Source organism: Pleurodeles waltl, chromosome 10 (genome assembly GCF_031143425.1).
Source record: "Pleurodeles waltl isolate 20211129_DDA chromosome 10, aPleWal1.hap1.20221129, whole genome shotgun sequence".
NCBI lineage: Eukaryota > Metazoa > Chordata > Amphibia > Caudata > Salamandridae > Pleurodeles > Pleurodeles waltl.
The window spans coordinates 10,573,075-10,597,962 of NC_090449.1; positions in this window are offsets into that span (position 1 = coordinate 10,573,075).

Sequence of the window (24,888 nt, forward strand, 5' to 3'; positions counted from 1 at the left end):
TCTGACTTGTTGCACCAATACCTAGTGGACGCAGATCTGACCTCCTCAAATAATTGGGAAAGAAGGCAGACAAGTGGGTCAGAACAAGGGTGAACAGAAAAGTTCATACAGGGGGTGGCAAGGATGGCAAGAAGAAGGATGGTAAGTCTTCTGACAAGGGTGGGGACAAAAGTAAACATTCTGAGTCTTCATCAGGCCCCCAAACATCCTCTGGGGTGGTGGGTCCAAATCCTTTTCCAATAATCAACCTAAAAAGCCTTGGTGTTATTTGAGTAAAGTCTAAGGCCATTGGGCAACTGATTCCAGTTGTCCAAAGAAAAACACAAAACCTCCCATTAACACAACCCCTGCTGCAAATTCTAGTGCCCCTAGTAATAGCAGTGGTGGTGGGAAATCTACTAATAGCCAATCCAAGGGTGTAGCTGGGCTCACTATTGGCAATGTAGTTGGGGTTGGTCTTGTTCGGGAGACCACAGAGGCTGTTTTAGTCTCTGAAGGTGCCATTGATTTGGCCACTTTGGTAGCTTGTCCCCTTAATATGGATAAGTACAAGCAACTTCCCCTAATAAATGGTGTTGAGGTTCAGGCCTACAGGGATACAGGAGCCAGTGTAACTATGGTCATAGAAAAACTGTTCCACCCTGAACAACACCTACTTGATCAGCAGTACCAAGTGACAGACGCTCATAACCACACTCTTAGCCACCCCATGGCTGTTGTGAATCACAACTGGGGGGGGGGAGGGGGGTTTACTGGTCCAAAGAAAGTTGTGGTTGCCTCAGATTTACCTGTAGACTGTCTACTGGGAATGATTTAGAGACATCAGCTTGGGCAGAAGTGGAGTTGGAGGCTCATGCAGCAATGCTGGGCATTCCTGGGCATATATTTGCTTTAACCAGGGCTCAGGCCAAAAAGCAAAAAGGACAGGGTAACTTGGATCCTTGAACAATGGACCAAGTGCTCCCTAAAGCTAGGGGTAGCAAGGGTAAATCCCTACCCACTATCCCTTCTTCTACAGATGATTCCCCTTCTGAGGAAGAGGAATTTCCTCCCTGTGCAGAACCTTCACCAGATGAGCTGGCAGCAGACACTGCTGAGCTTTTGGGAGGAGGGGGGCCTGCCAGGGAAGAGCTGAGTGTGGCACAGCAAACCTGTCCCACATTAGAGGGTCTCAGACAGCAAGCTGTCAAACAGCAAAATGGGGATGTCAGTGACAGCCATAGAGTATACTGGGAGGATAACCTCTTGTGCACAGAGGCAAGGGACCCAAAACCTGGAGAAGCCAGGAGATTGGTCATTCCCCTGCAGTACAGAGAGTTTCTCCTAACTCTTGCACATGACATTCCTTTGGCTGGGCATTTAGGCCAGATCAAAACTTGGGAAAGGCTTGTCCCCTTGTTTCACTGGCCTAGGATGTCAGAGGACACTAAAGACTTTTGCAAGTCTTGTGTGACCTGCCAAGCCAGTGGCAAGACTGGTGGCACTCCAAAGGCCCCTCTAATTCCACTTCCTGTGGTTGGGGTGCCCTTTGAAAGGGTAGGGGTTGACATAGTTGGCCCCCTTGACCCTCCTACTGCTTCAGGCAATAGGTTTATCTTGGTGGTTGTGGACCATGCCACAAGATATCCTGAAGCAATTCCTCTAAGGACCATGTGACCGGGCCTTCCCGGCACAGAATACTACAAGTGACGTATCGGAGGGTTCCGATACGTCACTTCCGCGTCTCCCCGTTGTCGGGGAAACGCAACGAGAGCGAGGCTGGCGGGATGCCGTTGCCAGGGAAACCAGTGTGGTTTTCCGGCACGGCAGGATTGAAAAGGAGACGGCGGCGCAACGAGAAGAGAGACCCGTGGAGCGAGAGGAGGATAGAAACCCGGAGGAGAGACCCAAGGAGGAGGAGCCCCATAAAGAACGACCGACGAGGATGGGAGGACGAGAGATCCTGGAGATAACGAGGAACCCGAGCTGGAGAACCCTGGAAGGAGAGATCAACAGGAGGACCACCACAACGCCAGCCACGACCCTGGAGGGTCGTGGCTAAACAAGGTATGGTCCTTTTGGACACAGAGAAAGGGCACTAGTCTAAAGGGGATTGGGGAGGGGATATAAAGGAGGGGTGGAAAGGGAGGAATAAAAGGGCACCGCGACCACCACATGTGAGACACTTTTATCCCTCACCCGTCATAGATTATGGTCAGGTCATTCCCCAATTCCTCACTGGCACCAACCCCATCCTTTTGTTCTCACCTTTTTCCCCAATCAGTGAAAATAGAGAGAGTGAAAGCCCGGTCATAAACCCCATACTTACCCTAGCGTTTTCTGTCCTTCTGTTTCTGGTACCGTCCTGGATCCACCTGAGAGAACAAACCGGTAATTCCACCTGAAAGAGAGAACAAGAGAAACAGAGGACATCACCAATCCGGAGAAAAGACGAACAAGGCCATAATTTCGGGAAAACCCCGCCACGCCTTTGAGATAAACATTTCTTTTTCCACCATTTAATTTGAATAAACCACTTACCTAAGTAATACCACCGCCTCTCCATTGCATTTACAGGGAGTGCAGAATTATTAGGCAAGTTGTATTATTGAGGATTAATTTTATTATTGAACAACATCCATGTTCTCAATGAACCCAAAAAACTCATTAATATCAAAGCTGAATATTTTTGGAAGTAGTTTTTAGTTTGTTTTTAGTTTTAGCTATGTTAGGGGGATATCTGTGTGTGCAGGTGACTATTACTGTGCTTAATTATTAGGCAACTTAACAAAAAAATATATATACCCATTTCAATTATTTATTATTACCAGTGAAACCAATATAACATCTCAACATTCACAAATATACATTTCTGACATTCAAAAACAAAACAAAAACAAATCAGTGACCAATATAGCCACCTTTCTTTGCAAGGACACTCAAAAGCCTGCCATCCATGGATTCTGTCAGTGTTTTGATCTGTTCACCATCAACATTGCGTGCAGCAGCAACCACAGCCTCCCAGACACTGTTCAGAGAGGTGTACTGTTTTCCCTCCTTGTAAATCTCACATTTGATGATGGACCACAGGTTCTCAATGGGGTTCAGATCAGGTGAACAAGGAGGCCATGTCATTAGATTTCCTTCTTTTATACCCTTTCTTGCCAGCCACGCTGTGGAGTAATTGGACGCGTGTGATGGAGCATTGTCCTGCATGAAAATCATGTTTTTCTTGAAGGATGCAGACTTCTTCTTGTACCACTGCTTGAAGAAGGTGTCTTCCAGGAACTGGCAGTAGGACTGGGAGTTGAGCTTGACTCCATCCTCAACCCGAAAAGGCCCCACAAGCTCATCTTTGATGATACCAGCCCAAACCAGTACTCCACCTCCACCTTGCTGGCGTCTGAGTCGGACTGGAGCTCTCTGCCCTTTACCAATCCAGCCACGAGCCCATCCATCTGGCCCATCAAGACTCACTCTCATTTCATCAGTCCATAAAACCTTAGAAAAATCAGTCTTGAGATATTTCTTGGCCCAGTCTTGACGTTTCAGCTTGTGTGTCTTGTTCAGTGGTGGTCGTCTTTCAGCCTTTCTTACCTTGGCCATGTCTCTGAGTATTGCACACCTTGTGCTTTTGGGCACTCCAGTGATGTTGCAGCTCTGAAATATGGCCAAACTGGTGGCAAGTGGCATCGTGGCAGCTGCACGCTTGACTTTTCTCAGTTCATGGGCAGTTATTTTGCGCCTTGGTTTTTCCACACGCTTCTTGCGACCCTGTTGACTATTTTGAATGAAACGCTTGATTGTTCGATGATCACGCTTCAGAAGCTTTGCAATTTTAAGAGTGCTGCATCCCTCTGCAAGATATCTCACTATTTTTGACTTTTCTGAGCCTGTCAAGTCCTTCTTTTGACCCATTTTGCCAAAGGAAAGGAAGTTGCCTAATAATTATGCACACCTGATATAGGGTGTTGATGTCATTAGACCACACCCCTTCTCATTACAGAGATGCACATCACCTAATATGCTTAATTGGTAGTAGGCTTTCGAGCCTATACAGCTTGGAGTAAGACAACATGCATAAAGAGGATGATGTGGTCAAAATACTCATTTGCCTAATAATTCTGCACTCCCTGTATACTGTTCGATCTGTCACAGTGGTGTCAGAAGTGGGATTTTTGAGGACCCCTCCCAGACAACCGAACAGTATACATAATGAGTGACACCCCCTCGTTGGAGGATATGATAAAACAACTGGCCGAAGGCCAGCGACATCTGCAGATGGTGTGGGAGGCACACCAACGAGAAGCAAAAGAGGACAGGGAAGCCTTACAGTCGGCTTTGAAAAGTCAGGCAACAATCCTCGCAAATAATCAACTGGTCCACGAGACGGCCATGAAGAAACTAACCGAGACTATTGCTGTCAGTAAGGTTCACCCCAATGTCCCAAGTTCTGTGTTACAGAAATATCAAGAAGGTGAAGACCCCGAATCCTTTTTCACTAACTTTGAGAGAGTGGCTTCATCAGCCCAATGGCCTGAGGATAGATGGGGTCAGTATGTCGCACCCCTACTTACGGGGATATTACAAGCAGCGTATCAAGCAGCAAACCCGGGGGGAACCACACCATATCAAGAGATAAAGACTAGTATCTTAGAACGTGTGGGACATGACACCGAATACTATAGGGTCAAATTCCGGAAAATCAAATGGGGACCGAATGAGGACCCCCGAACCTTTTATTATTGTGTAAAGGATTTGGCGTTGAAATGGTTGGGTCCTTCCGGGAATAGCAGGGAGGAAGTGATCCAGACGATCGTTCTCGAACAATATTTAGATGCCTTGCCTACGGCTACAAAACACTGGATCCGCCAACATCCGAAAGTGAATACGGACATGGCGATCGATTTAGCATGTGCCTATCATCGCTCGGTGGATATAAGGAGTGTACCACCCCGACCCAGCATAAAACCGGGGCTATCCAACCCTAAAAGTACTCCCAGAGCCCTTCCCGACGAGCCAGTTCCCCGCAGAATAATCGACCATCCACCGGTACCAGGACCCCAATGTTACAACTGTGGGGAATGGGGACACATCGCCCGCATGTGTCCGAGGAAACAAGATAGCAGTGAGCCAATGGAGATCGGAGTAACTCGGCGAAGGGTACTGTGTACAGGAAGAGGTAACCTGAAGTTTAAACAGACCCTGAGCATCAATGGACGAGCGGTATGGGCTCTTATTGATTCCGGTTGTAGCCAGTCTGTTGTGAGGAGAGATCTAGTAAACATAGCAGACCAGGGAGCAGAACGATGGGTGAATATTTGCTGTATTCACGGAGACAAAGAGCAATACCCCTTACATAAACTAACAGTTGAGTGGGGAAATTACTGAGATGTCCTACCTATGGGAATAATGACAGAACTGATTGAGGAATGTATCATCGGGACTGATTATGAACATTTTCAAGAGGTCCTGGATCATGTTAGAAAACCCAAACTGACACAAGACTGGTGGAGGGAAGCTCCCTTTTCTGACAGTGTTATTGAATGCCCTATAACCCGTAGGAAGTTGTCACGTAGGGAAAAACGGGCCGAAAAAGCGAATCACCGGGGAAAAGAAGCACCAGGACAAAACCCAGGCCTTATAGCCGAAACACATGAGGCACCTGTCAGTTTTCCCCAGCAACAGAGAGAAGATCCTTCTCTTGCGCAAGCTTGGAAGTCCGCCAAATCAGAAGAAACCGAGGAGGTGGGTCCCTACTTCCTAATTAAGAAAAACCTCTTATACAGGATAACCACTACTCGTACAGGGGTACATAAACAACAACTACTGGTACCCGAGCATTATAGAGATCACGTCCTAACTCTGGCTCATAGTCAACCAGGTGGGGGTCATTATGGGAGGGAAAAAACCGAAGAGTACCTCCTTAGGCGGTTTTATTGGCCGGGGGTTTTCACCCACATACGCAAGTATTGTTCCCAATGTCCCAGGTGCCAACTTACTGAACCAGGTAGACCTAAGAAAGCCCCTCTAATGCCTTTACCCATCATAGACATCCCTTTTAGTAGGATGGGGATGGATCTGATTGGACCTGTAGTACCCTCAACGAAAGGTCATATGTATATCCTAGTTATGGTTGACTATGCCACCCGATACCCCGAGGCTGTTCCTCTGAAAAGTATGACAACCAAAACTGTTGCCCAAGCAATGATAAACGTCTTCTCTCGAGTCGGGTTTCCACATGAAATACTCACCGACCAGGGGACCCCCTTTATGTCTACTCTCATGAAGCAGGTGTGTAAGACATTAGGTATTTCTCAAATCCAAACTTCGGTGTACCATCCACAGACGGATGGATTGGTGGAACAGTACAACCGAACAATAAAAACCCTATTGAGGAAAGTGGTACAGGACTCAGGGAGAGACTGGGATCAGAAATTACCATTGGTATTATACGCTATACGAACCCATGAACAGGTCTAAACAGGCCATAGCCCTTTTGAGCTCGTGTTCGGAAGACAGCCTCGCTCCCTTTTAGACATGGCAATTGAAACATGGGAAGAAGAGGCGGAAGAAGAGGGAAGACCCTTAATAGAATATGCCCACAACTTACGGTCTCAGCTACAAAGTTTATGGGAAACGGTTAGAGTAAATATGGAACGAGCTCAACAAACCCAAAAACAGTATTATGACAGAGGGAGTCAGTTAAGGGTTCTACAACCAGGAGATCAGGTTCTAATAATGCGTCCCACGTCTGAACAAAAACTGATTGCACAATGGCAGGGTCCCTATAGGGTCCTACGAGCCGTTTCTCCTATCACCTATCTGATTGAAATCTCGAACAATCCTCAGAAAACCCAGATTTATCATATAAATCTTTTTTAAAAATGGGAAGAACCAGAAACCTCCGACACTTCCGGAGAAATGGGCCGATTCCTATGTCCTAGCAAAAACTCGCATATCGAGTTTTGTCCAACCGAACATAACGATGGGGAGAGGCTACCCGCAGTAAATGAAACATTAACGATACCAGAAAAGGAACAGGTATATAGCCTACTAGAGCACTTCCGAAAGTTCTTTTCAGTGGTGCCAGGTAAAACCACCTTGATAACCCATAAAATAAGGACTACACCAGGTAAAATTATTAGGTTACGGCCATATCGTATACCCGAGGCAAGGAAACAGATTATGGAGGACGAAATACAGAAAATGCTAGAACTAGGAGTGATAGAGCCTTCGACTAGTCCCTGGTGCTCCCCAGTAGTCCTGGTGCCAAAACCTGACGGTACTATCAGATTCTGTATTGACTTCCGGAAGCTTAACGAAAATTCAATGTTTGACACATATCCAATACCTAGAGTGGATGACGTCCTGGAAAAACTGGGAAAGGCAAAATATATGTCCACACTAGATTTGACTAAAGGATATTGGCAGATTCCCTTAGCCCCAGAGGATAAAGAGAAAACGGCTTTTGCCACTCAGTCCGGTCTTTACCATTTCACCGTGCTACCATTCGGACTTCATGGAGCACCAGCTACGTTCCAACGGCTAATGGATAGACTCTTAAAACCCTTTCAAACTTTTGCAGCAGCTTACCTAGATGACGTAGTTATCTTTAGTGAAACCTGGGATGATCATCTCATCCATTTGCAACAGATATTCCACACTCTCGCAAACGCTGGTTTAACTGCCAACCCTAAAAAGTGCGTTATAGGAAAACCCGACATATCATATTTAGGATACAAAATCGGGCAAGGGGTTCTGCAACCTCAAACTAAGAAAGTAGACGCCATTCTGAATGCACCTAACCCTAAAACGAAAAAGGATTTACGCTCGTTCCTAGGATTAGTAGGCTACTATCGAAGGTTCATACCCGAATATTCTACCCTTGCCGCCCCCCTCACAGATCTTTTGTCTAAATCCCATCCTAATCGGTTAGCCCCTTTTTCAGATCTCGAGAAGGCTAGCTTTGAACAACTGAAGTCCTATCTGACCAGAGACCCAATACTGCAATGCCCGGATTTCTCGAAACCCTTCCATCTCTACACAGATGTCTCTGATGTAGGGTTGGGGGGAGTACTGGCCCAACCAGATGGGGAAGGTAGGGATCACCCGGTAGTATATGTCAGTAGAAAGCTGTTTCCCCGGGAACGTCATTATCCTACCATCGAAAGGGAATGTTTGGCCATTAAATGGGCCGTGGACACTTTACAGTATTACCTTTTAGGTCGACCTTTTAACCTTTTTACGGATCATGCTCCCCTCACTTGGTTGTCCGCTCATAAAGATACAAATTCCCGGATTTTGAGATGGTTCCTTGAACTACAACCATTTTCCTTTCAGGTCCGTCACATACCGGGACCCCAACAGGCACCGGCTGATTATTTGTCTCGGTTCCCGGATTCTACTACGGTCCTCGAACAGGACCGTTCATGGGGAGAGGTGTGTGACCGGGCGTTCCCGGCACAGAATACTACAAGTGACGTATCGGAGGGTTCCGATACGTCACTTCCGCGTCTCCCCGTTGTCGGGGAAACGCAACGAGAGCGAGGCTGGCGGGATGCCGTTGCCAGGGAAACCAGTGTGGTTTTCCGGCACGGCAGGATTGAAAAGGAGACGGCGGCGCAACGAGAAGAGAGACCCGTGGAGCGAGAGGAGGATAGAAACCCGGAGGAGAGACCCAAGGAGGAGGAGCCCCATAAAGAACGACCGACGAGGACGGGAGGACGAGGAGATCCTGGAGATAACGAGGAACCCGAGCTGGAGAACCCTGGAAGGAGAGATCAACAGAAGGACCACCACAACGCCAGCCACGACCCTGGAGGGTCGTGGCTAAACAAGGTACGGTCCTTTTGGACACAAAGAAAGGGCACTAGTCTAAAGGGGATTGGGGAGGGGATATAAAGGAGGGGTGGAAAGGGAGGAATAAAAGGGCACCGCGACCACCACATGTGAGACACTTTTATCCCTCACCCGTCATAGATTATGGTCAGGTCATTCCCCAATTCCTCACTGGCACCAACCCCATCCTATTGTTCTCACCTTTTTCCCCAATCAGTGAAAATAGAGAGAGTGAAAGCCCGGTCATAAACCCCATACTTACCCTAGCGTTTTCTGTCCTTCTGTTTCCGGTACCGTCCTGGATCCACCTGAGAGAACAAACCGGTAATTCCACCTGAAAGAGAGAACAAGAGAAACAGAGGACATCACCAATCCGGAGAAAAGACGAACAAGGCCATAATTTCGGGAAAACCCCGCCACGCCTTTGAGATAAACATTTATTTTTCCACCATTTAATTTGAATAAACCACTTACCTAAGTAATACCACCGCCTCTCCATTGCATTTATACTGTTCGATCTGTCACAGACCACTACAGCTCCTGCAGTGGCAAAGGCCCTCCTGGGAATCTTTTCCAGGGTGGGTTTCCCTAAAGAGGTAGTATCAGACAGGGGTAGCAACTTCATGTCTGCATACTTGAAAGCAATGTGGAAGGAGTGTGGTGTTACCTACAAGTTCACCACTCCTTACCATCCACAGACTAATGGACTGGTAGAGAGGTTTAATAAAACTCTCAAAGGTATGATAATGGGACTCCCTGAAAAACTCAGGAGGAGATGGGATGTCCTGTTACCTTGCCTCCTTTTTGCTTACAGGGAGGTGCCCCAAAAAGGAGTGGGATTCAGCCTCTTTGAACTCCTCTTTGGGCACCCTGTAAGAGGTCCAATAACACTTGTGAAGGAGGGTTGGGAACAACCTTTTAAAGCTCCTAAACAGGACATAGTGGATTATGTACTTGAAAAAGGCCAGCAAAAACCTTCAGGCCAGCCAGGAGCTACAAAAGCAATGGCATGACCAGAAGGCTGTTCTGATCCAGTACCAACCAGGACAGAAGGTGTGGGTATTGGAGCCTGTGGTCCAAAGAGCACTCCAAGACAAATGGAGTGGACTCCATCAAATTGTTGAGAAGAAGGGTGAGGTTGCCTATTTGGTAGACCTGGGCACTGCCAGGAGTCCCCTTAGGGTGATTCATGTCAACCGCCTGAAACCCTACTATGACAGGGCTGATCTCACCCTGCTCATGGCAACAGATGAGGGACAGGAAGAAGAGAGTGACCCTCTCCCTGATCTCTTTTCCACCACTGAAGCAGATGCCTTAGTGGAGGGAGTAGTTTTGGCAGATTGTCTGACTGCAGAACAGAAAGACAACGGCATCAATCTCCTAGGACAATTTTCCAACCTCTTTTCAATTGTACCAGGTACAACATCCTGGTGTGAACACACAATTCATACTGGAGACAGCCTGCCTGTCAAAAGTAAAATGTATAGGCAGCCTGACCATGTCAGAGACTGCATCAAACAAGAGATGCAGAAAATGTTGGATCTGGGAGTGATTGAGCCTTCTGAAAGCCCATGGGCTAACCCAGTGGTGCTTGTACCAAAACCTCACACAAAAGATGGAAAAAGGGAGATGAGGTTTTATGTAGACTACAGAGGTCTCAATCAGGTAACAAAAACTAATGCTCACCCTATATCCAGGGCAGAGGAGTTCATTGATACACTGGCATCTGGCAAGTATCTTAGCACTTTTGATTTGACTGCAGGGTATTGGCAGATCAAATTGGCAGAAGATGCTAAACCAAGAGTAGCTTCCCCCAGCCTCTGGAAACGCTTTGATGGGCACAGATGGTGCCCATCTCTGCATAAGCCAGTCTACACCGGTTCAGGGATCCCCCAGCCCTGCTCTGGGGCGAAACTGGACAAAGGAAAGGGTAGTGACCACTCCCCTGACCAGTGCCTCCCAGGGGAGGTGCCCAGAGCTCCTCCGGTGTGTCCCAGACCTCAGCCATCTTGGAAACAGAGGTGTTGGGGGGCACACTGGACTGCTCTGAGTGGACAGTGCCAGCAGGTGACATCAGAGACTCCTTCTGATAGGCTCTTACCTGTCTTGGTAGCCAATCCTCCTTTCTTGGTAGCAAACCTCCTTTTCTGGCTATTTAGGGTCTCTCCTTTGGGGAATTCTTCAGATAATTAATGCAAGAGCTCACCAGAGTTCCTCTGCATCTCCCTCTTCACCTTCTACCAAGGATTGACCGCTGACTGCCCCAGGACACCTGCAAAACTGCAACAAAGTAGCAAGACGACTACCAGCAACATTGTAGCGCCTAATCCTGCTGGCTTTCTCGACTGTTTCCAGGTGGTGCATGCTCTGGGGGTAGCCTGCCTTCACCCTGCACCAGAAGCTCAGAAGAAATCTCCCGTGGGTCGACGGAATCTTCCCCCTGCTAATGCAGGCACAAAAATACTGCATCAGTGGTCCTCTGGGTCCCCTCTCATCCTGACGAGCGTGGTCCCTGGAACACAGCAACTCTGTCCAAGTGACTCCCACAGTCCAGTGACTCTTCAGTCCAAGTTTGGTGGAGGTGAGTCCTTGCCTCCCCACGCTAGACTGCAAAGCTGTGTACTGCGTGATTTGCAGCTGCTCCGGCTCCTGTGCACTCTTCCAGGATTTCCTTCGTGCACAGCCTAGCCTGGGTCCCCAGCACTCCATCCTGCAGTGCACAACCCTCTGAGTTGGCCTCCGACGTCGTGGGACCCCCCTTTGTAACTTCACATAGACTCCGGTTCACTAATCTTCTAAGTGCTTGTTGGGGCACTTCTGCGGGTGCTGCCTGCTTCTGTGAGGGCTCTCTGAGTTGCTCTGTCTCCTCCTCCAAGTGGCGACATCCTGGTCCTTCCTGGTCCTCAGCAGCACCCAAAAGACTCTACCGCGACCATTGCTGCTAGCAAGGCTTGTTTGTGGTAATTCTGCGTGGGAACACCTCTGCAAGCTTCATCGCGATGTGGGACATCTTTCCTCCAAAGGAGAAGTTCCTAGTCCTCTTCTTTCTTAAAGAACTCCAATCTTCTTCCATCCGGAGGCAGCTTCCTTGCACCTTCATCCGGGGTTTCCTGGGCTCCTGCCCCCCTGGACACTGTTGCAACTATTGGACTTGGTCCCATTGTCTTACAGGTCCTCAGGTCCGGAAATCCATTGTCAGTACACTGCTGGTGTTTCTTGTTCTTGCAGAATCCCCCTATCACGACTATTGTGCTCTTTTGGGGTAGTAGGTGTACTTTACTGCTACTTTTCAGGGTCTTGGGGTGGGGTATCTTGGACACCTTGGCTGTTTTCTTACAGTCCCAGTGACCCTCTACAAGCTCCCATAGGTCTGGGGTCCATTCGTAATTTGGATTCCACTTTTGGAGTATATGGTTTGTGTTGCCCCTATACCTATGCTTGCCTATTGCAACCTATTGTAATTCTACACTGTTTGAATTACTTTTCTGACTCTTACTTACCTATTTTGGGTTTGTGTACATATAACTTGTGTATATTACTGACCTTCTTACTGAGGGTACTCACTGAGATACTTTTGGCATATTGTCATAAAAATAAAGTACCTTTATTTTTAGTAATTCTGGGGGTTATTCCAACTTTGGAGGAAGTGGTAAACCGTCCCAAAAGTGACGGTAAAGTGACGGATATACCACCAGCCGTATTACAAGTCCATTATATCCTATGGAACTCGTAATACGGCTGGTGGTAAATCCGTCACATTTGGGACGGATTACCACCTCCTCCAAAGTTGGAATAACCCCCTCTGTGTATTGTGTTTTCTTATGATATTGTGCATATGATATAAGTGGTATAGTAGAAGCTTTGCATGTCTCCTAGTTCAGCCTAAGCTGCTTTTCCATAGTTACCTTCTATCAGCCTAAACTGCTAGAAACACCTCTTCTATACTAATAAGGGATAACTGGACCTGGCACAAGATGTAAGTACCTTTGGTACCCACTACAAGCCAGGCAAGCCTCCTACACTCCTCTCCTTCCTGCTCATCCTTCTCTCTTTCCCGCTCATCCTTTTCTCCTCCTTCCCTCCCATCCTTCTCCCTTCCTGCTCATCCTTCTCTCTCATCCCTGCTCATCCTTCCCTCCTTCCTGCTCATCCTTCTCTCCTTCCTGCTCATCCTTCCCTCCTCCCTGTTCATTCTTCTCTCCTTCCTGCTCATCCTTCTCTCCTCCCTGTTCATCCTCCTCTCCTTCCAGAAGGATGAGCAGGAAGGAGAGAGAAGGATGGGAGGGAAGGAGGAGAGAAGGATGAGCAGGAAGGAGGGAAGGATGAGCTGAAAGGAGAGGAGGATGGGAGGGAAGGAGGAGAGAAGGATGAGCAGGAGGGAGAGAAGGATGAGCAGGAAGGAGAGAAGGATGAGCAGGAAGGAGGGAAGGATGAGCAGGAGTGAGTCACTCCTTGTACAGTATTATATACACTCGAGGAGGTTTGAAAACACTGGGGTAGGGTCTTTACAGCAGACGGTCACTCCTTGTACAGTATTATACACACTCCAGGATGTTTGAAAACACAGGTATTGTACACACTCCCGGAGGTTTGAAAACACTGGGGTAGGGTCTTTAGATCAGACAGTCACTCCTTGTACAGTATTATACTCACTTCAGGAGGTTTGAAAACACTGGGGTAGGGTCTTTAGAACAAGCGGTCACTCCTTCTACAGTATTATACACACTCCAGGAAGTTTGAAAACACTGGGGTAGGGTCTGTGACAGATCGAACACTATACCAATGATGACGAGATATGCGTTTTAGTTTGCGTTGAAGTTTATTCTAAGGTTAAGGTGGAATAAAGAAAATACAAAAGCTAAGTAATCAAGTGTCCGGGTTTTCTTTAGGGGTTGCGGTACAGTTCCTGTAGTGTCGATCTAGTTGATATAGTTGCAATGGTTCTTTTCCTGGGAGACGTCTGGCGGTTCCCTCAGGTGGAATCTCAGTACCGGAAAACATAAGAAAAGAAAAGGACACAACACCCGGGTAAATAAGGGGGTTTTACCAAACGGATTATTTCATACGTTCTCTGTATTCCTGTCTGGGTGTGGGTAGGAACGGTAAGGAGGGTGTCTGTGAGGAAGAAAACTAAGGGTTATAGGTGCTCTCACTCTTCTTATGATAGATTTTGTGGTGTGCCCGAATGTGCTTGTTACCGTGCCCTCTTATCCCTTCCCTTTACGTTGTGATATTCCCTCCCTTAATCTACAGTGGACTTGGTTTTGGTCCACAAGGACCGTACCTTGGTAAGCCACGTCCCTCCTGGGTCGTGGCTGGCGTTGTAGCGTTCCTCTGATGGGGTCTCTTCTCCTTCCGTCTCTTGCGGGGTCTCCTTCTCCTGGTCTCTCCTCTCCTTCTCCTGGGCTCTCCCCTCCTTCTCCTGGGCTCTCCTCTCCTTCTCCTGGGCTCTCCTCTCCTTCTCCTGGGCTCTCCTCTCCTGCTCCTGCTCCTCCTGGTCTCTCCTCTCCTTCTCCTGGGCTCTCCTCTCCTTCTCCTGGGCTCTCCTCTCCTGCTCCTGCTCCTCCTGGTCTCTCCTCTCCTGCTCCTCCTGGGTCTCCTCAGGGCTCCTGTTCTCCACGTCCTCCTCCTGCCTCTCCTCCTCGGCGTTGTACTCCTTCGTCTCCGCTCTCCTCCTCTCTCCCCCTCTGTCGGTGCCGTCCTCCCTTTTAAATTCGCCGCGCCGGGAAATCCATCCGGTTTCCCGGGCAACGGCCTGCCCCCTGCCTCGGTCGGAGCGCGTTGCCCCGACAACGGGGAGACGCGGACATGACGCATCGGCCTGCTCCGATGCGTCATGTCGAGCTGTGGCGGCGGTGTACGCCCTGCTACACACCCCTTCCCAAGAACGGTCCTGATCGAGGACCGAGGTAGAGTTCGGGTACCTGGAGAGGTAATCAGCCGGGATCTGTTGGGGACCAGGGATGTGACGGACCTGAAATGAAAAGGGTTGGAGTTCAAGGAACCACCTCAAGATCCGTGAATTCGTATCTTTATGAGCCGACAGCCAAGTGAGGGGAGCATGATCCGTATAGAGGATAAAAGGGCGACCCAACAGGTAATACTGTAAGGTGTCTACCGCCCATTTTATGGCCAAGCATTCTTTTTCAATCGTGGGGTAATGGCGTTCCCGAGGAAACAGTTTCCTACTAATGTATACTATCGGATGATCCCTCCCCTCCCCATCGGGCTGGGTTAGTACCCCTCCTAGTCCGACATCAGAGGCGTCTGTATAGAGATGGAATGGCATCGAGAAATCGGGACATCGTAGGATGGGCTCTCTAGTCAGAAAGATTTTTAACTGTTCGAAACTAGTCTCCTGTTGAACCGAGAAAGGGGCTAATTGATTAGGACGAGATTTAGCCAGAAGATCTGTAAGGGGGGCGGCTAGGGTGGAATAATTGGGAATGAATCTTCGATAGTAGCCGACCAATCCTAGGAAGGAACGCAAATCTTTCTTTGTTGCAGGGTTAGGTGCATTAAGAATAGCCTCTACCTTTTTAGATTGTGGCTGGAGGTTCCCTTGACCGATTTTGTATCCTAAGTACAATATGTCAGGCTGGCCGATAACACATTTTTTTGGATTGGCAGTTAACCCTGCCTGTCTCAGAGTGTGGAATATCTGTTGCAAATGTAGTAGATGATCATTCCATGTTTCACTGAAAATAACTACGTCATCTAAATAAGCAGCCGAAAAGTGTCGAAAGGGTTTTAGGAGGCTATCCATTAGCCGTTGAAATGTGGCCGGGGCTCCATGTAGCCCGAATGGCAACACTGTGAAATGATACAAGCCTGACTGCGTGGCAAAGGCTGTTTTCTCTTTATCTTCTGGGGCTAGTGGAATCTGCCAATATCCTTTAGTTAAATCTAGGGTGGACATGAATTTTGCTTTTCCTAGTTTTTCTAATACATCATCCACCCTGGGAATCGGATAAGTATCGAACATGGAATGTTCGTTGAGTTTCCTGAAATCGATGCAGAACCTGATAGTACCATCAGGTTTTGGTACCAGGACAACTGGGGAGCACCAGGGACTAGTAGAAGGCTCTATTACTCCTAACTCTAGCATCTTTTGGACCTCATCCTCCATAATCTGTTTCCTGGCCTCTGGTATACGGTATGGTCGTAACCGGACAATTGTACCTGGGGCAGTCCGTATTTCATGGGTGATCAATGAGGTTTTGCCTGGCACTATGGAGAAAAATGATCTGAAGTGTTCTAGTAGGCTGAATACCTGTTCCCTCTCTAATTTTGTTAATGAGGAGTTCACTGTGGGTAGATTCTCCCCAATAGTGGCCTCGGTCGGGCAAAATTCAATTTGAACCCTCCCATTGGGACATAGGAACCGGCCCACGGCTACGGTCGAGTTAGGGCCCTCGGGTTTTTCCCATTTTTTTAATAGATTTATGTGATAAATCTGGGTTTTCTGTGGAGTGGTCGAGATTTCAATTAGGTAAGTGACTGGGGTAACGGCTCGTAATACTTTATGTGGACCCTGCCATTTTGCCACCAATTTGCGTTCAGACGTGGGGCGCATTATAAGTACCTGGTCCCCTGGCAGTAGAACTCTTAATTTACTCCCTCGATCGTAATATTGTTTTTGGTTCTGTTGGGCCTGTTCCATATTTACTCGAACTGTATCCCATAACCCTTGTAACTGAGATCGTAAGTCGTGGGCATATTCTAACAAGGGTTTCCCCCCTTCTTCTGCCTCTTCTTCCCAAGTTTCTATAGCCATGTCTAGTAGGGAACGGGGCTGTCTCCCGAACACGAGTTCGAAAGGACTGTGTCCAGTAGACGCCTGTTCATGGGAACGTATGGCATACAATACCAAGGGCAATTTTTGATCCCAGTTTCTTCCTGACTCCTCTACTACTTTTCTCAGCAGGGTCTTTATGGTACGGTTGTACCGTTCTACCAGGCCATCGGTCTGTGGATGGTACACTGAGGTGCGAATTTGGGAAATGCCTAACGTTTTGCACACTTGTTTCATGAGGGTAGACATGAAAGGGGTTCCCTGATCAGTGAGTATTTCATGAGGAAATCCTACTCGAGAAAATACATTAATCATTGCTTGGGCTACTGTTTTGGTTGTCATACTTTTCAAGGGAATGGCCTCTGGATATCGGGTGGCATAATCCACCATGACTAGGATATAGGTGTGTCCTTTCGTGGAAGGTACTATGGGACCTATCAAGTCCATCCCCATTCTACTAAATGGAACGTCTATTATGGGTAATGGTATAAGAGGTGCTTTTCTAGGTCTACCGGCTTCGGTAAGTTGGCACCTGGAACATTGAGAGCAAAATTTTCGGATGTGGGCAAAAACCCCCGGCCAATAGAACCGCCGGAGGAGATACTCTTCTGTTTTTTCCCTCCCGAAATGACCTCCTCCGGGTTGACAGTGGGCTAGGGTTAAAACATGTTCTCTATAGTGCTCGGGGACTAACAACTGTTGCTTACGGTCCCCGGAGCGAGTAGTGGTTATGCGGTATAAGAGGTTCTTTTTAATTAAGAAGTAGGGACCCACCTCTTCGGTTTCTTCTGCTTTGGCTGACTTCCAAGCTTGAGCGAGAGAAGGATCTTCTCTTTGTCTTTGGGGAAACCCGACAGGTACTTCATGTGTCTCGGCAATCAGACCTGAGGGGGTGCTATGTGCCTCGTTCTCTCGGTGGGTTGCTTTTCCAACACGTTTCTCTCTACGTGATAGTTTCCTTCGGTTAGGGGGGGGCTCTATGTCGCTGTCCGAAAAGGGGGCACCCTTCCACCAATCCTGGGTCAGGATTGGTTGTCGAACGTGATCCAGGATCTCCTGAAAATGTTCATAATCTGTCCCAATAATACATTCCTCTATCAGGTCGGAGATTATACCCATCGGAAGGCTATCCCTGTAGTTCCTCCACTCTACGGTCAGGGCCTGTAAGGGGTATCTCTCCTTATCCCCATGGATGCAGCAAATAGTTACCCAACGTTCGACTTCTTGGTCTGCTGGGGCTAGGAAATCCCTCCTTATCACGGATTGACTGCATCCGGAATCTATAAGGGCGTAAACCATACGACCATTGACATTTAAGGAATGTTTAAACTTGGGGTTGCCCTGACCTGTACACAGCACCCGTCGTCGGGTAACTCCAATCTCCATGGGTTCACTAGTGTCTTGTTTCCGGGGACACATACGGGCAATGTGTCCCCATTCTCCACAGTTATAACACTGGGGACCCGGTACTGGTGGATGCTCGTAGGTTCTGCGAGGGACAGTTTCTTCGGGAAGGACTCTGGGAGTGCTTTTGGGGTTGAGGAGGCCTGACTTTATGATGGGGCGGGTGGGCATATTTCGTACATCCGCCGAACGGTGGTATGCACAGGCTAAGTCAATGGCTGTCTCCGTATTCACTTTGGGATGTTGACGGATCCAGTGTTTTGTGGCCGTAGGCAAGGCATCTAAATATTGTTCGAGAACAATGGTTTGGATTACTTCTTCCCGGCTATTCCCTGACAGACCCAACCATTTTAAAGCTAAATCGTTTACCCGATAGTAAAAGGTTCGGGGATCCTCATTCGGTCCCCACTTGATTTTCCTGAATTTGATCCTATAATATTCCGTGTCATGTCCCACCCGCTCTAATATACTAGTTTTTATTTCGGAATATGGGGTTGTTCCCCCGGGATTCGCAGCTTGGTAGGCGGCTTGTAGGATTCCTGTAAGTAATGGGGCGATATACTGGCCCCATCTATCTTCTGGCCATTGTGCGGTTGAGGCCACCCTTTCAAAATTAGTGAAAAAGGAATCGGGATCATCCCCTTCTTGATATTTTTGTAGGACGGAGCTTGGGACATTAGGATGTACCTTAGTGGTAGCGATTGTCTCGGTTAGCTTTTTCATGGCCGTCTCATGGACTAGTTGATTATTGGCCAGTATGGTTGCCTGACTTTTCAAAGCCGACTGTAAGGCCTCACGGTCCTCCTTAGCCTCCCTCTGGTGGGCCTCCCACACCAACTGTAGGTGGCGTTGGCCTTCGGCCAACTGTTTTATCATGTCTTCCAGCGTGGGGTTGTCACTCATTGTGTATACCGTTCGATTGTCGAGGAGGATCCAGAGTTTGATCCCACTTCTGACACCACTGTGACAGATCGAACACTATACCAATGATGACGAGATATGCGTTTTAGTTTGCGTTGAAGTTTATTCTAAGGTTAAGGTGGAATAAAGAAAATACAAAAGCTAAGTAATCAAGTGTCCGGGTTTTCTTTAGGGGTTGCGGTACAGTTCCTGTAGTGTCGATCTAGTTGATATAGTTGCAATGGTTCTTTTCCTGGGAGACGTCTGGCGGTTCCCTCAGGTGGAATCTCAGTACCGGAAAACATAAGAAAAGAAAAGGACACAACACCCGGGTAAATAAGGGGGTTTTACCAAACGGATTATTTCATACGTTCTCTGTATTCCTGTCTGGGTGTGGGTAGGAACGGTAAGGAGGGTGTCTGTGAGGAAGAAAACTAAGGGTTATAGGTGCTCTCACTCTTCTTATGATAGATTTTGTGGTGTGCCCGAATGTGCTTGTTACCGTGCCCTCTTATCCCTTCCCTTTACGTTGTGATATTCCCTCCCTTAATCTACAGTGGACTTGGTTTTGGTCCACAAGGACCGTACCTTGGTAAGCCACGTCCCTCCTGGGTCGTGGCTGGCGTTGTAGCGTTCCTCTGATGGGGTCTCTTCTCCTTCCGTCTCTTGCGGGGTCTCCTTCTCCTGGTCTCTCCTCTCCTTCTCCTGGGCTCTCCCCTCCTTCTCCTGGGCTCTCCTCTCCTTCTCCTGGGCTCTCCTCTCCTTCTCCTGGGCTCTCCTCTCCTGCTCCTGCTCCTCCTGGTCTCTCCTCTCCTTCTCCTGGGCTCTCCTCTCCTTCTCCTGGGCTCTCCTCTCCTGCTCCTGCTCCTCCTGGTCTCTCCTCTCCTGCTCCTCCTGGGTCTCCTCAGGGCTCCTGTTCTCCACGTCCTCCTCCTGCCTCTCCTCCTCGGCGTTGTACTCCTTCGTCTCCGCTCTCCTCCTCTCTCCCCCTCTGTCGGTGCCGTCCTCCCTTTTAAATTCGCCGCGCCGGGAAATCCATCCGGTTTCCCGGGCAACGGCCTGCCCCCTGCCTCGGTCGGAGCGCGTTGCCCCGACAACGGGGAGACGCGGACATGACGCATCGGCCTGCTCCGATGCGTCATGTCGAGCTGTGGCGGCGGTGTACGCCCTGCTACAGGTCTTTAAGGCAGATGGTCGCTCCTTGTACAGTATTATACACACTCCGGGATATTTGAAAACACTGGGGTAGGGTCTTTAGAGCAGACAGCCACTCCTTGTACAGTATTATACACACTCCGGGAGGTTTGAAAACACTGGGGTAGGGTCTTTAGAGCAGACGGTCACTCCTTGTACAGTATTATACACACTTCAGGAGGTTGGAAAACATGGGGGGAGGATCTTTAGAGCAGACGGTCACTCCTTGTACAGTATTATACACACTCCAGGAGGTTTGAAAACACTGGGGTTGGATCTTTAAAGCAGACGGTCACTCCTTGAACAGTATTATACATACTCCAGGATGTTTGAAAACACAGGTATTATATACACTCCAGGAGGTTTGAAAACACTGGGGTAGGGTCTTTAGAGCAGACGGTCACTCCTTGTACAGTATTATACTCACTTCAGGAGGTTTGAAAACACTGGGGTAGGGTGTTTAAAGCAGATGGTCACTCCTTGTACGGTATTATACACACTCCTGGATGTTTGAAAAAACTGGGGTAGGGTTTTTAGAGCAGACGGTCACTCCTTGTACAGTATTATACACACTCCAGGAGGTTTGAAAACACGGGGGTAGGGTCTTTAGAGCAGACGGTCACTCCTTGTACGGTATTATACACACTCCAGGAGGTTTGAAAACACTGGGGTAGGGTCTTTAGAGCAAACGGTCACTCCTTGTACAGTATTATACACACTCCAGGAGGTTTGAAAACACGGGGGTAGGGTCTTTAGAGCAGACGGTCACTCCTTGTACGGTATTATACACACTCCAGGAGGTTTGAAAACACTGGGGTAAGGTCTGTAAAGCAGACGGTCGCTCCTTGTACAGTATTATACACACTCCGGGAGGTTTGAAAACACTGGGGTAGGGTCTTTAGAGCAGACGGTCACTCCTTGTACAGTATTATACACACTCCAGGAGGTTTGAAAACACTGGGGTAGGGTCTTTAGAGCAGACGGTCACTCCTTGTACAGTATTATACACACTCCAGGAGGTTTGAAAACACGGGGGTAGGGTCTTTAGAGCAGACGGTCACTCCTTGTACGGTATTATACACACTCCAGGAGGTTTGAAAACACTGGGGTAAGGTCTGTAAAGCAGACGGTCGCTCCTTGTACAGTATTATACACACTCCGGGAGGTTTGAAAACACTGGGGTAGGGTCTTTAGAGCAGACGGTCACTCCTTGTACAGTATTATACACACTCCAGGAGGTTTGAAAACACTGGGGTAGGGTCTTTAAAGCAAACGGTCGCTCCTTGTACAGTATTGAGCAATCATAGACCCCACAGTAACTATTACACCTCTCACAGCATTCTGTGCAACACTGTACACTTTTAGTCCTCTCACAACACATTTTCATTTGCACACAATGCACTGTACAGACCTTCTACAGAAAGGTGCACACTACCAGCCCCATCCTAGCACTGTTCACCTGGTACAGAACTTTCAAACTTTTACCAGTTCCACATAATCCCACCAAGCTACTTTTCCAGGGCTGGTACCACTCAACCTGAAGTAGGGTGCACAGAAGGTGCAGCTGTTGGCCATTTATACACATTTGCACACTTTATGCCGTAGCGCAAAGGTTTGAGGACACTCACCTAGTCAGCATAAGCCTGCAATTTGCCATCCCGGGTTCACACTCTCATCTTCGTGGCAACCATCTTGTTGCTCAGGTTGATGGACTCACTGTTCACACCCCTGCACTGCATCAAATTCAGCGCAAGACTAGAGGCTTGCGCATGGCTCCTGAGCCAATCAAGATGTTGCTCTCTCGCTGTTTATATTTAAAAGAGCATGAAAGCAGTGCCAAGACTTGCTAGGACAGGAATACATACCTCTCCTTTTGCCATCAGAGAGGAGGCCAGAGCCTGGACTGATCTCTTTTGGGCTGCCATGCCAAAGTGAATGCCCTCCATGAATGCATTTGTTTGTTGCAAATGGGCTGCCAGCCCCTGGATGGCATTCACAATGGTTGACTACCCAACAGAGATGGATCTCAGGAGGTCAGTAGCCCCCTCACTCAGGGCAGCAGGGCTACCTTGGGCAGGGCCTGAGGTGCCTGGGGCAAAGGAGATGCCCACCCTCCTGGGTGAGCGGGCACGGGGCGAAGGCTGAGGGGCTGCTGAGAGGGCGGAGCTGGTGCGCTGGGTGGCGGCTGTACCTGTTGTTGCGGTGGGCACAGAGGTGTCCGCTACCACCAGGGAGCTTCCATCGGAGGAGGTATCTGTGTCCGAACTGTCCCCTCCAGTCTCTGCCGTGATGCTCCCCTCGCCCTCTGCCCCACTGGTGCCCTCACCGTCGGTGGATTCGGCCTCCTGGGCCCTGTGGGATGCAGCTCCCTCCGTCGCCAATGCCTCTGCTCCTACGCCAGATGATGCTAATGTAGAGAAGGACAGGATGACAAAACAAAAAGGGGGGAGAGATAAAGGATACACTTGGTCAATGGCTGCTCCAACACCACCGTTGGCGTACATGACACACACACACACACACAGGGAACATTCCTACGCACTAGGCAATGCACTAACAGTCACAATGCTAGTCACCAGGCCATGGACAGGAATACCTAACGCCAATTGCAGCATACCTGAGACCCACAGACCCCTGCCCAGTAGTAGATGCCTACTAGCTTGATTGGAAGTGGTTCACATCATACTCTGCCCAACATGGGACCTACCCTGCAATGTCCGACCTGGCCTAGGGGCACCCACAGGTGCTCTTCCCCCACCCATAGACCACCCCACCACGCGCAAGTAGTATATTGGGAAACTGTACTCACCCCCCTGTGGCTGCTGTGATGCCCTCAAGTGCCATCCAGCTCCGGATAGGCCACCGCCAGTATGCGGGCCATCAGGGGGGTCAGGGTTCGATGGGCACCCCTTCCTTGTTGGGAGGCCATCCCCAGCTGGGCCTCTGCCGTCTTCCTTGCCCAGCGTCTCAGGTCCTCCCACCGTTTGCAACAGTGGGTGCTCCGCCTGCCGTAGACCCCCAGGGTCCGCACCTCCTTGGTGATGAGACGCCAGATACCCTTTTTCTGATGGGCGCTGACCTGCAGAGAAATACACATAGGAAAAGGTGTCAGTCAGACCGTCCCACCTCTTACACTCATGGCCCACCATAGCCCTCCCATCCCCTTATGCACAAACATTGCCCACCATACATGCAGCATGCTGCCCAGGACCCTTTCACCAACCACCTCCCTTACACGAGGCCCTCACACACAGCACTCCATGCACTCATGCCCCATGCATCGTGCTCACAGTGTACTCACCTGTTGGTCTGGAGGCGCACACAGCAGTCCGTACTGGGGTAGGACCCCATCCACCAGTCTCTCCAACTCTGCCGAGGTGAAGGCAGGAGCCCTTTCCCCAGTCACATGAGCCATGGTCAGTTCCAGACACAGGTCACAGCAGCACTTGCAGTGTAGGTCCTTGACTGTTGAAGGTCAGGTAGCAAGTGAGTGAACAGATAGAAAATGGCGGTCACGTCCGCGGCGGTGCGTACCGTAACCGCCGGCATATATCACCATTGGCCACTGTAACCCCTAGGGCCCAATGACAACCAATGAGGATTTGGACGGTGGTACTCGACCGCCTCCCGCAACGGCACACAACGTCAGCGGAATTACATTTCCACATGTCCATCCACACAGGACAGGTGGACGCCATTTCAGGGGGTGGGCAGGCCATGGCACCTAACTGCGTCACAGTACACATAGGCACCATTTGGGCCTTTCCAACAAAATACTGTTACAGTCACAACATTCAATGCAGCGTAGTGTTTGGAAATGTGGAATACTGACCAGCTGCTCCCCGTTTTGCCCCCTAGATTACAACCGCTGCGGATGAATGGGAAATGGAGACATCCCCACATGTACAGACCCCTGGAGGACTTGGCAACACTGGAGGACAGGCACATCATCCTCACCTATAGACTTGGCAGGGCCACAATCACAGAGCTGTGTGCCCAATTAGAACCAGACCTGATATCTGCTATGTATCACCCCACCGGGATCCCCCCTCTTGTGCAAGTGTTATCAATGCTAAATTTTTGGGCAACTGGCTCCTTCCAAGTGACAGTGGGCTTGGCAGCAGGAATGTCACAGCCGATGTTCTCAATAGTGCTGACCAGAGTGTTGTCTGCCCTGATGAAACACATGCGCAGCTACATCGTATTCCCCCAGGTGGAGGATTTGGCCACAGTGAAAGCTGACTTCTATGCAATGGGACATATCCCCAACATTATTGGGGCTATTGATGGTACACATATTGCATTTGTGCCCCTCCCCCCAGAGAAATGAACAGGTGTTCAGGAATAGAAAGAGCTTTCACCCGATGAATGTGCAGATAGTGTGCCTGGTGGACCAGTACATCTCCCATGTCAATGCAAGGTATCCTGGGTCTGTGCACGATGCCTTTTTCCTGAGGAATAGCAGTATCCCAAATGTGATGGCTCAACTCCAGAGGCACAGGGTGTGGCTAATAGGTGAGCCCTGGTTCCCACCCAGTAGGTGTTGGTGTATGGGTATGGTGTGGGCCCTAAGGGTGAGTGTGTGGCTAACAGTTGTCCCTCGATATTTGCAAGTGACTGGTTATCCCAACTCTCATGGCTACTGACCCCTGTGAGAAATCCCAGGACAAGGGCAGTGATGCCACTGGAGGTGCTCCACACCTGTCTCTTGGACCACTGCACACCTGTCTCTGGAGGGATACCTCTGGAGGTCTGTACACGTCTCTAGAGAGACA